Source organism: Scylla paramamosain, chromosome 4 (genome assembly GCF_035594125.1).
Source record: "Scylla paramamosain isolate STU-SP2022 chromosome 4, ASM3559412v1, whole genome shotgun sequence".
NCBI lineage: Eukaryota > Metazoa > Arthropoda > Malacostraca > Decapoda > Portunidae > Scylla > Scylla paramamosain.
Genome location: NC_087154.1, coordinates 26,452,027 through 26,464,227, shown reverse-complemented (window position 1 = coordinate 26,464,227; position 12,201 = coordinate 26,452,027). Strand labels below are relative to the sequence as shown.

The window sequence follows — 12,201 nt, the reverse complement described above, 5'->3', positions numbered from 1 at the left end:
TTCGGGGTGGCATAGACTGGGTGGATAGAGGTGGGAGTGGTGGGGTTCCTAGTGTTTGTGGGGCTGGGACAGGAGGGACTGGTGGTGAGAAGGGAGTGTGTGGTGGGGTTGGCGGGGTTGGGACAGGAGGGATGGGTGGTGGTGAGGAGGGAGTGGGGTTGGGAGAGGCGTGGGACTGAGGGGTGGGTGTGGGGAAGGAGCGTGTGGTAATGTGCAGGCAGGTGAAGAAACACAATGGCAATGACGGAAGAATGACAGTGAGGGTGATGGTGGTGGTGGTGGTGGTGGTGGTGGTGGTGGTGGTAGTAATAGTAGTAGTAACATCAGCAGGAAAAAAGTAAAACTGACACATACAAAATATTAATAGTGTGCTTTGAGAGAGAGAGAGAGAGAGAGAGAGAGAGAGAGAGAGAGAGAGAGAGAGAGAGAGAGAGAGAGAGAGAGAGAGAGAGAGAGAGAGAGAGAGAGAGAGATGTGTGTGTGTGTGTGTGTGTGTGTGTGTGTGTGTGTGTGTGTGTGTGTGTGTGTGTGTGTGTGTGTGTGTGTGTGTGTGTGTGTGTGTGTGTGTGTGTGTGTGTGTGTGTGTGTACGCGCGCATGTAGCCGTATACTGGCCCTAAGAGGCTTTGTGTAGGCGCGTCCAGTCCCTCAGGTCTTAGTGCCTCGGTCTCGCCCCGCAGAATCATCTATTATTCGCGGCAAGGAGCTAGTCTGCACCGCGGCCACTTCATCTCCTCCCTGGCTGGAGACGCGGCTCAGCTGAACGCTATTGATCACTAGCCGAACCTTCTCCGCGCGGCCCGCCAGACTTATTAGAGGCACCTGCTGTACTGGCCCTTGTTTGTATGCTGGACGCCGCGCGCTGAGGGAGCTGTAACGCGCTCTTTTTGTATACGGTGTGATATACACTGCTATTCGGGAGAGGGACCTTCCGTTCACTTATTTCTTTACCACGAAAGACATTATATATTTTTAACTTTGTGTGCCATAAGGAGTCTGGCTGAAGGCACAACACATGGAGAGAGAAAAAAGAAATTTCTCAGTTATAGGAGATTCGAAAAAGTTAAATAATTTCTCTTCTAAAACAATTTAAGTCGTAGGAATACAAAAAAAAAAAAAAAAATGAGAGTTTCAGAATTTGCTATAGTTTATCGGTATTTACTCAGAATTATTATAGTTACAAGATAATCTGAATGTTAATAAAGTAATTCGTTGACCTGTTATTTATTTTTTTCCATCTTTTGAATGAAAGATATGGAAACTTATGGCTGAGGAGGATGGAGAGATGGAATGGAGTCGGAATAGAGTTAGAGAGGTATTTTGATTTATTCAGAGTGCAATATGACCCAGTTGTTCTGGTTCCTTCACTCGGTCAATAAATCTACTGTCGTATCCCTATATTTTTTTTTATCTAGTTTAGGTGTGTTATTCATATCATATGCAGGTTCATTTCATCATCGGGGATATATCCAATTCCAAAATTTGCATAAGTTCGTCTGGGAGAAGAGCACAGGGAAGAAAAATGAAGATAGAATGACTACAGTAGATAAATGAACACACAATCACTAGCAGACAAACGAAAAATGGTTACAAAGTAAAAACGGAGCAAGAAAGAAGAGAAAAGGAAGCGAAAAAAAAACAATAGGAGATAAATAAACGCATAGCAACTAGAGACAAGGCTAATAAAACAGAACAAAAGAAAAAAAAAGAGAAGAGAGAGAAGGGAGAGACAGATATACCAGTGCAGTCCAGTCCCTCTCTCTTCCCTCATCTCTCCCACACCCCCCACCGCTCCCTCACCCTCCCACCCACTCACCCCCACTTGCGTCTCCCCGTGCACTACCACACTGACTCCCTCTCCCTCTCCCTCTCGGTTCCCGCTGGCCAATAACGGCGCCTAACTCGGACATAACATTTACACAACAATGTATTATAAATCGCCCCCCGCTACCCGGCCACGGACAGACTCCCTTCGTCAGGATGGTCCCGGAACGCTTCACTGAGACCCGGACCGACGCTGCTTAAACAGTTCCCTTTGGGCGAGCGACAGGAGCGAGTAAATCACCATTGGTCACCGGCTCCCTTGTCAGCGCCGCTCTGCCTGCCTTCCTTCCCTCACCAACCCAGAATGATTTATATGCTTCTCCCTTCCTGGTGCCTCGGTCCCTTCTCAGTGTTATGTCAAGGAAGAATAAGTGAACTGGGTATTTTTCTTCTTCTTCTTCTTTATTTATTTTTTTTATCGTAGAGTGTAAAGAAAACGAGGAACGTAAGAGTGTATCAGTATCATATCAAAATATATCAAGACAGTACGAAAAATAAGTGAACTGGGTATTTTTTTCCGTAGAGTAAAAAGAAAACGAGAAACGTGGGAGCATATCAGAGTATATACGAAAAATAAGTGAAGTGAGTATTTTCTTCGTTTTCCAAAGAAATTGACCAAAAAATGCATTTTATATCAATATCACATCAAAATTACGAACATGAGTAAGTGGATGTCCCGTTTTTCTTTTTCCTTTCCTTTTTGAACGAGTGCATGGAAAACGAGAGAAGAAACGGAATATGTGTACTGTACCTAGTCTCGGCTTCCTCAGCATCGAATCAGAAGGACGAGGTTTGAGTGAACATAGAATTTCCTTCCTATTTTCTCTTAGGAGTATACAGAAAAAAAGAAAACAACAGACAACATAGATGACTACCTTCGGTCTCCCTAGTATATCAGAATAATCTTGAAAAAGAACTGAACTTCATATTTTCGTGCATATATCTTCTTTGTTTACTTTTATACTATTTGAAAAGAAAAAAAAAAAAATCGTATAACTTGCTTCGGTTGGCTCGGTTAAATATCAGAATGAACTTGCGAGAGAGAGAGAGAGAGAGAGAGAGAGAGAGAGAGAGAGAGAGAGAGAGAGAGAGAGAGAGAGAGAGAGAGAGAGAGAGACCTTCACATTTTCTTCCCTTTCTTTTAGCGGAGTAAACAGAAAACAAGAAGCAACAGCAAATACACGCACGTCGCAGGGAGGCAGTGACACTTGGTAGAGACAGCCAGCCAGGCCTTCTCCGTCCCCTCAAATTTTATAACCCAGTTTAATCAGGCGGGGTCCTGGTGGCTGGCTGGATGGCTGGCGGTGTGTCCCCCAGATAGCCTGTATCGAATCATTCATATGGCCGGCCAGGCAAAATGGCGTCCCGTAATTGACAATTGTCCCTGACGAAAAAAAAGAAGAGGGAAAAAATGTTATCAGCCTGGCCAGTCTCACGCCCAACCTTTCACACGTACCTCTATTTTTTCACTTATTTTTTTACTTTCCTTTTCTTTTTTCCTTCATTATGAGTACCGTGACACTTCACCATAGTACAGGAAGAGGTTCGAATTTCACTCAGCGTCTAGCAAATCGCCAACGAACCTTTTTTTCACTTATTCTTACTTTATTTTACTTTTTTTTATTCTTCCTTCATTATAAGTTCCTTGACAAGTCATATTACGAAAGGAGGTTCAAAGTCGACTAAGAGTCTAGTGAATGTCATACCAGCTTCTTACTTTCCTTTCTTTTTTTTCTCTCTCTTCTTTAAATATCAGTACCGTTTTGCTCCATCATATTACGAAAAGAGGTTCCAAGTCCACTAAGGGTTTGGTGAATCTCATACGAAACCTTTTTTTTTTTAACCTTATTCTCACTTTCCTTTCCTTTCCTTTATTTTTTCCTTCATTATCAATAACATGGCGCTCCATCAAATTACGCAAAGAGGTTCCAAGTCCACTGTAAGAGTCTGGCGAATCGCGTCTCTGGGCCGGGAATGGATTCAAGGTTCATTATGGGGACTTGTTACCCTCACGGAATAAAATCGATAATACCGCACGAGAATTACACCTTTCGGAAACTTACTCCTCACCTACAGACCTTCCTCTCTGGATATCGTAAGGAGTTAGGATCATCTTAATGGCTGAAGAGGGAAACATGACTCAACTATAACATATTTCAAAGGCTAAAAAGAACGCTGAGGGGAAGAGTGAATAGGAAATCGGCCACATGGCACCTCGAGGGGAACGCAGCAAGAGAGAGAGGGGAGAGAGAGAGAGAGAGAGAGGGAGAGGAAGGGAGTGGACGCCGCCGAAGATTTTACCCTCCGATGCATAATTTTTTGACCACTATAATTTCTCCCTCCGGCGGCCGTTCTACAATTTTCATTTTCCTCTCCCTCTTTCCTTTCCCTCTCCCCCCTATCAAAATGCATCAAGCAATTGGCAACAAGCTTCCAGGGGAGGGAAGGAGGGCGGGGGACTCACAGAAGGGGAAGTGAGGCTGAGAGATTATTGAAAATTCTCTCTTCCCTTTTTTAGTTAGTTTCTTGATCATCGTTTTCTGGTTCGGTGGTTTAGTAATTCTCTCTCTCTCTCTCTCTCTCTCTCTCTCTCTCTCTCTCTCTCTCTCTCTCTCTCTCTCTCTCTCTCTCTCTCTCTCTCTCTCTCTCGGACATCCATTAGGACTGGACAAGGGTCACTGAGGGGGAGACGGAACAAAATGGCCGGAAGGGAAGTAAATAGACGTGCGAAAGATCACGAGAGTCTACATTGAAACGTACAGAATATAAGACAGAGAAAAGATTATTAATTAATAGTTAGACCTTAGGTAGAATTTTAACTTTTTACGTACAAGGGAAACTGACCAAAGGCTTAGAAAGAAAATGTCCTTAAAAATACAGCTCGGAAAAAAGAAAAGAAAAGTGTTCCAGTATGTTTGGTTAGTTTTATATCAGTGAATTATTCTTTCTTGTACTCAAGGATGCCATAACTTCATGTTTTTTTCTTAACCAGACAACATTCATAATGATCAATCTTTACGACAGCAAGATTCTTTTTATATTTCTTATCATTCACAGCTGTAATTTTTGTCTCGTCTGCTGCCCAGAGAGCGGATACTTTTTTTATTTTTGTTGTTGATAGTAAACACACACAAACGTAATTAGAATAAAGTAAAAAAAAAAAAAAAAACTCATTGGTCACATTATTCACAGTTATAGTAGCTTTTGTGCATCCAGAGAGACCATCCTCAGGTTCTGTTAGCAATGGTACACGTCGCAAATCCAAACTCATATAATAAAAAAAGATAAAACAGAATAAATTTGTACATTAAATAAGTAAATAAATGGATAAATAAATAAATAGAAAAAAATCAATCAATTCTGCATTTCTCCTTAGATATACTGCCATAATTTGTACCTCCATCCTCTACATCCTGACAGTACACGTGCAAATCGCAAACTCACACATTTACACGCAAAAAAAAAAATAAATAAATAAAAAAAAAAATAAATAAATAAATAAAAAAATAAATAAATAGATAAATAGATAAAAATAATAATAATAAGTAAAAAAAAAATCCGAAAAAAATAAATAAATACCCTTCACGCTCAAGGCAGTAGCAGGAACACTTACGGGAACGCACGTGAAGAGACTCAAGAGAAAAAAAAAAAGATCCTTCATACAGAGCCAGCAACAGGAACACCCGAGCACCCAAGCACCCGAGCACCGGAGCACCGAAGCGCCACCATTACGAGCTGCAGCAAGAGTGGCCCGGAACAAGAGGCGGCCAGAGTTACCGCTCCAGCTTCCAATAGCCGCTGGTTCACGATGCCACCCGTGGGAGCCGCCCCTTATGCCTCCACCCTAATAAATATACTCCATTTCCTGAATTAATAGACGCAGGCCAATCGAACCTACTCTCCAGCCTACCTCTCCTCCTGATCCTCCTCCTCCTCCACCTCTTGGTTCTAGTCCTCCTCCTCCTCCTTCTTCTCCTCCTCCTCCTCCTCCTCCTCCTCCAACTCCTTTTCCTCCTCCTATACCAAAGTCCAGTCTGTCTCTGTACCCCTCTAGTCTTAACCTTCTAACTTCCACCCCTCCTCCTCCTCCTCCTCCTCCTCCTCTTTCTCCTCCTCCCCTCCTCCTCCCTTCACTAAGACCTCTCAGGGTGGTTGCGAGGGGAAACTACGTCCTCCTAATCCACTTCCTCTCATTCCCCTCATCTCCTCCTCCTCCTCCTCCCGTGCCTCTCCTCTCCTCCTCTCCTCTTGTACGAGCCGTGAGGGAAAGGGCTTTTCAATTACCCACAAGCCCCTTTTCCCCTTGCGATAGGGTGATGGGGTGATGGGGGGATGAAGGGAGGGGAAGGTTAAGTTTACTCCCCGTCCCTTCACACCCCATCCTAAGTGTGTCCATATCTCCTCTATTTCATCCCCTTCCCTCCCCTCTCTGCAGATTATCATATCTCTCTATCACGCATCTCTCTCTCCTCTCTCTCTCTCTCTCTCCTCTCTCTCTCTCTCTCTCTCTCTCTCACGATGAAGTTATCAATGAGAAGCTTAAAAAAGTAACGAAAAAAAGAGACGAGAAAAGAAAATACTAACTGCGAAAAGGAAAAATAACAATATATATTAAACTAATGAAAGAAAAGGAAAAAAAAATACATTAGTAGAGAGAGAGAGAGAGAGAGAGAGAGAGAGAGAGAGAGAGAGAGAGAGAGAGAGAGAGAGAGAGAGAAAGGGAACTTAAAGGTTGTGGAACAGTGAGTAAGAAAAAAAACTAAGTTAAAAAGAAAAAAAAAAAAAGATGGAAGGTCAGAAATGGAAGGAGGAAGAAACGAGGTATACAGGAAGAAGAGGAGGGAGAGGTGGGGAGGGGAAGGGAGGGGGTAGAAGGCAAAGGGCCCCCGGTGACCTTCTCTCGGTAAACTATGGACGAGGGGGACGGCCGCTGATGGGGGGAGGAGGAGGAAGGAAGGGAGAGGAGGCGGGGGAGGAGAGGGGGAGCGATGGGAGGGGGTCGCTGGGATGGTCGCTACGGGAAGGCTCTTGAAATGGGGCTTGGTCAAGTTGTGGGACCTCTCTCTCTCTCTCTCTCTCTCTCTCTCTCTCTCTCTCACTCTCTCTCTCTCTCTCTGTTTATTTCTGCACGGGTACAAATGTAGTGAATTTTTGTTTTGATTTGTTTTTCTCTATGATTCCAAACATTGCGATCTCTCTCTCTCTCTCTCCCTCTCTCTCTCTCTCTCTCTCTCTCTCTCTCTCCTCTCTCTCTCTCTCTCTTTGCTCTCTCTCTCTCTCTCTCTCTCGCTCTCTCTGCTTATGACTGAGCATAGTCTGCATGAAGTGACAAGAGAGAGAGAGAGAGAGAGAGAGAGAGAGAGAGAGAGAGAGAGAGAGAGAGAGAGAGAGAGAGAGAGAGAGAGAGAGAGAGAGAGAGAGAGAGAGAGAGAGAGAGAGAGAGAGAGAGAGGGTTGAAGTGCATATAAAAACAATGGTTTCAAGACAATAAGACACCAGTTTAAGACTTTTAAGAGAGAGAGAGAGAGAGAGAGAGAGAGAGAGAGAGAGAGAGAGAGAGAGAGAGAGAGAGAGAGAGAGAGAGAGAGACCATGTAGTACCCCGCCATGGGTCCCCCGAGGCGCCGGCCATAATCTCGGCTACACATCAATGCCGTCGTTACATCCTTACAGGCTTTTACACTCCTGCCCCCAAACGACTGACTCCATCCACCGCCTCGCCGCTTCATCTGCTCTTTAGCTTCTCTCTCTCTCTCTCTCTCTCTCTCTCTCTCTCTCTCTCTCTCTCTCTCTCTCTCTCTCTCTCTCCTCTCTCTCTCTGCTTCTTTTAGGTCTTTCTCTTTCGTATTTGATTTTGGACAGATTTTGGTTTGTTAGTATTGAGTTCACAGGTTATTCTCTCTCTCTCTCTCTCTCTCTCTCTCTCTCTCTCTCTCTCTCTCTCTCTCTCTCTCTCTCTCTCTCTCTCTCTTAATGATTTGAATATTTTCCTAATATAATATTTCAATTTTTCTTATTAATTTTGTGTTTCTTATGTTTACTATTAATTTTCTCCTTCAATAAACAAATAAATGAATCTGACATGCATTTTTTTCCCTTCTTTTCCCCCAACTTCTTTTCAAGGAGGGAAATTTAAAAAGAATCGATCACATTATTCTTTCTTTCCTTCCTTTATAGTAATAAAAAGAAGGCACGAGTCCTTTTTTCATTTTCCTTCTTTCTTTCCTTTCCACTCAATTATATTTCCAATTTATGTTACGTTTTCTTCATGATAGTTCCCCATTTTCTTTACGCCACACTAACACCCTGACCACCACCACCACCACCACCACCACCACCACCTTTCTCCCTCACGCCTCTCAGAAGGACGATCAGTGGTAGAAGCCAAGGAAGGGAAGAAAAAGGGAGAAAGAAGGAAGGAGAGAAAAAGGGAGGAAAGAAGGAAAATGGAGATAGGAAAGAGTAAAAGCGACACAAAGCAAAGGGGTGAGGAAGAGAGGAAGAAAAGTGGAAAGTAAGGAATAGGAGGAATTGGAGATAGAAAAGAAAAGAGAGTAAGGGGGAAAAGGAGGAAAAAAAGTAGGTGGGGAGCAAGGAGTGAGAAGAGTATAAAGAGGAAAAAATAGAGAGAGGAAAGTAAATGATGCAGGAAAGAGAGGAGATACAGAAAAGTGGACTGAGAAGAAGAGAGGAAAGAGTAGAAGGCTGAAGGAGAAGGAAAGAAAGCGTGAGAGGGAGAGAGAGAGAAAAAAAAAAAAAGGTGGGTGACACACTTCAAGGGGAGAGGAATATAGAGAAGGGGAGAACAGAAGGAAAATAATGGGAATGAATAAAGAGGAAAAGACGGAAAGAAGGGAAGGGGATTAAGAGGAAGAGGATGAGGAAGGGGAAGGAAAGAAAAACAAGAAGGAAGAAAGCGGAAGAAGAGAAGAGAAAGAAAGTAAATAAAATAACAAAAAAGGTAAGGAAATAAATGATTCTGAGGAAGAACGTTCTTGGGGGAAGTAAGGAAAAAAGAGGGGAAGGAGAGGGGAAGGAAGTGTAGGAAGGGGAAGAAGTAAAGAGAAAGAAAAAAATGGAGAAGTAAATGGGAGTCCAGGGGGCAGCGGACGCTTGGAGGAGGAGGAGGAGGAGGAGGAGGAGGAGGAGGAGGAGGAGGAGGAGGAGGGGGAGGAGGAGGAGGGAAGAGCATCAATGTTGTAGATGTGTTTTCATTACCGAGGAAGCTGTGTCCGTTGGGAGGCATTAGGAGAAGAGAGGTGAGAGAGAGGGAGAGTAGGAAGGAGAGTGAGAGGGAGAGGCAAGATGAGGTGGTGAAGAAGAGAGAGAGAGAGAGAGAGAGAGAGAGAGAGAGAGAGAGAGAGAGAGAGAGAGAGAGAGAGAGAGAGAGAGAGAGAGAGAGAGAGAGAGAGAGACCTATTTTTCATTGTGCATTCTCTCTCTCTCTCTCTCTCTCTCTCTCTCTCTCTCTCTCTCTCTCTCTCTCTCTCTCTCTTACAGTGTGTCAAACTAATGGGAATGAAGACATTTAAACAAAAAATAATAAACAAATAATTATTACATATACTTCACAACCAACACCACAAACCAACAACAACAACAACAGCAACAACAACAATAACAACACAACCTGACCTTTCCCAACAAAACCTGCAGGAGCCAAGACCACCGCGCAAAATATATTAACGGGGGGGGGGGGAAAGAAACAGAAAAAGAAAAGAAAAAAAAAACACGAAATGACAACAGTGGCATCAGTGTGGTCCATCCTCTCTTCTAATCCCCCCCCCCTTACTCTCCCTCCGAGGCTTGGTGGGGGGGAGGGGAGGGAAGGGAGAGAGAGCAGGGAGGGAAGTGAATGGAAGGGACCAAGAGGGAGCTGCCTGCCTGTCTGGTTCTCCCGCCTCCCTGACCAGCCCCCTTCCCTCTCCTTGTCCCCTCTCCTCTCCTCTCCCGTTTCCTCCTCTCCTCTCCCGTCCTCTCCATTCCGCCGTGGGATGTTCATGGTAAAGGAAGAATTTCTAGATTTATGTTCTTCAGCGAGCGAGGAAATGGCAGAACGCGGACCCTTGGCGATGGACATATTTCTCCCGCTCTAATATCCTTTCAGAATAACAAGGGCGGTGGCCAGTGTTGCCAGCTCGGGCACCACACCTCCCTCCACTGGCCACCACCGACCCTCGCCTCCTTAATGTCCTCCTCTTCTTAAGAATTACACGCGAGATGTTCCTTCCTGCTGCCTTTTTAAACTGTAAATATTTATGAGGGAAACATAAATAAAGAAATAAAACTCCGGTGAAATGGCATCAGGCAGGCAGCGGCGGCGAGGGGTCAGCGGAGCGTTGTTGCCATTCGATGCTCCTTCATAAAAATACTCCCCTGCATGAACTGAATTCCGGGAAAAGCTGAATAATCTAAACAATTTTCCCCGCATTCGCCAGACCTGGATGCTTACTGTGCGAGCATTTACCGCGGCCTTCAGTGCTCCATCAGGCCGCGCCACCTCAGAGTAATCACGCGCTGAGAAATGAACGCAATGTTGAACGAGGCCTGCAAGTTTTATGTGGCCGCGCGGGGCTCGCTCCGTCTCACCTCCGTCTGTATGTATGACCTGTAAATGCAGCATGAAAGTGAGATGAGGGTCAACTGCCTCGCGAGTCCCTCTGCTGGGTGTTACTGGCTCAGCAGGAGCGGCGAGACTCAGTGAGGTGGAGGGGCGGCGTTTGCATCACAAGAGATACGTTCACAAGAATTATGTTGAGTTAGTAATGTTATTATATATATAACTGTACTCTGCTATATGTGGGATTTTTTTTATTTTTTAGCTTGATTTTGTGTATTATGTTAAAAAGAAAACGGAGCGATAACATTCTTCCTACCTTTCCTTCTTTTTTTTTTCATCTTTTCATTGTATTGCGTGGTTTTTTTTTGTGTGTGTGTGTGTAACGCCAAAAAGAAAAGGACGAAGTGATTATTTTCTTTCTTTGAATTTTTCTTGTTAATTTTGTCAGTTTTCATATTATACTTACTGGTTTTTCTTCCTTTCCTTTTCTTCTTTACCTTTACGTCTCCAGTGTCCACAGTTTCTTTGACCTTTCGTTTTCTTGCTCGCATTCTATTCCTAAGAGTGTGACGGTGATGATGATGAGGGTGGTGGTGGTTCTTTTCTCCCCTGGGTTTTCCCTCTCATCTCCTCCAGTATTCTCTCTCTCTTTCTCTCTCTCTCTCTCTCTCTCTCTCTCTCTCTCTCTCTCTCTCTCTCTCTCTCTCTCTCTCTCTCTCTCTCTCTCTCTCTCTCTCTCTCTCTCTCTCCGCCGCCATAACAACTTTCCTCCTACATCTCTCCCTGCCCCTCTCCACCACCATCCCTCAACGTAGCCCCTCTCCTCCTCTCCCTTCCCCTTCCCTTTCTTTCCTCCCACTACACACCCACGCCCCCCCCTTTAACTCCCTCCCTCCCTCCTATCTCCGCCGTAACCGTGTCATTTGTCAGAAAATGAAATATTGGTGTCATTTCCTACTCGCATTCCTATAATTCAGAGTGGCCTCGGACAAAATCGTGCCCCCTCGCAGCGGCCCGCGGGGACACACACCCTCGCCCGCCCTCAATTTGTCTTCGGCATTATCCTCACGCCGGAGAAAAGACCTTGCTTGTTTGGGTCACTTCAGCCTGTCCTCGTGTGCTCCGTGATGAGGAGTAATGCACACTGAAAGGATTCAACACAATTATATTCTTCTAGTAATCTTCTCTCCCGTTAATTATATTGTTGATGTAGGTTTTAGCTGAGAAATGTATTGCGATATGGAAAAAACTTCAGCGTTACTTTTATTTGATTTGTTTAATTAACTTGTCTATTTATTTTTGTGGTAATATTAATCGCTTGTCATTGGAAGTCTTTTACCTATCAGGAAGTGAACTAATTACTTGAAGTTGTAGAGATACTTGAAGAAAGTTTACTTCCATCACGATTTTTAGGCTTAAATAACTTTTTTTTCCCATTTTTTACGAAATATCACCACCACCATTACTACTTCTACTACTGCTGCTGCTACTGCTGCTGCTGCTGCTGCTGCTGCTGCTGCTGCTGCTGCTGCTGCTGCTGCTGCTGCTACTACTACTACTACTACTACTACTACTACTACTACTACTACTACTACTACTACTACTACTACTACTACTACTACTATACTGCTGGTATATAGCAATATACAGCACTCACCGTCTCTACACCAGCTTCGGCATTCCTGAAAAAAAATTAAAATAAATGATGGAGAACCACGTGACGACAAAATTCTGAAAACGCAAAGTAATATTCACCCCAAACACATTCCTGAAAAAAATAATAAAATAAAATAAAAAAAAAGTCGTCAGGCAGATCAGA

General features: G+C 44.1%; 2 long non-coding RNA genes across 3 annotated transcripts in view; one reads left to right on the top strand and one right to left on the bottom strand.

The window, feature by feature from the left end:
* Positions 1 to 12,064, bottom strand: part of LOC135099919 (uncharacterized) — a 51,530-nt gene extending 39,466 nt beyond the window's left edge. For both annotated transcript variants that reach the window (XR_010268441.1, XR_010268440.1), the window contains exon 1: positions 12,040 to 12,064. This is a non-coding gene — a long non-coding RNA (uncharacterized LOC135099919). The remainder of the gene's footprint in view (positions 1 to 12,039) is intronic.
* LOC135099921 (uncharacterized) overlaps positions 1 to 12,201 on the top strand; it is a 56,483-nt gene that overhangs the window by 24,454 nt on the left and 19,828 nt on the right. The gene's annotated exons all lie outside the window — the stretch shown is intronic.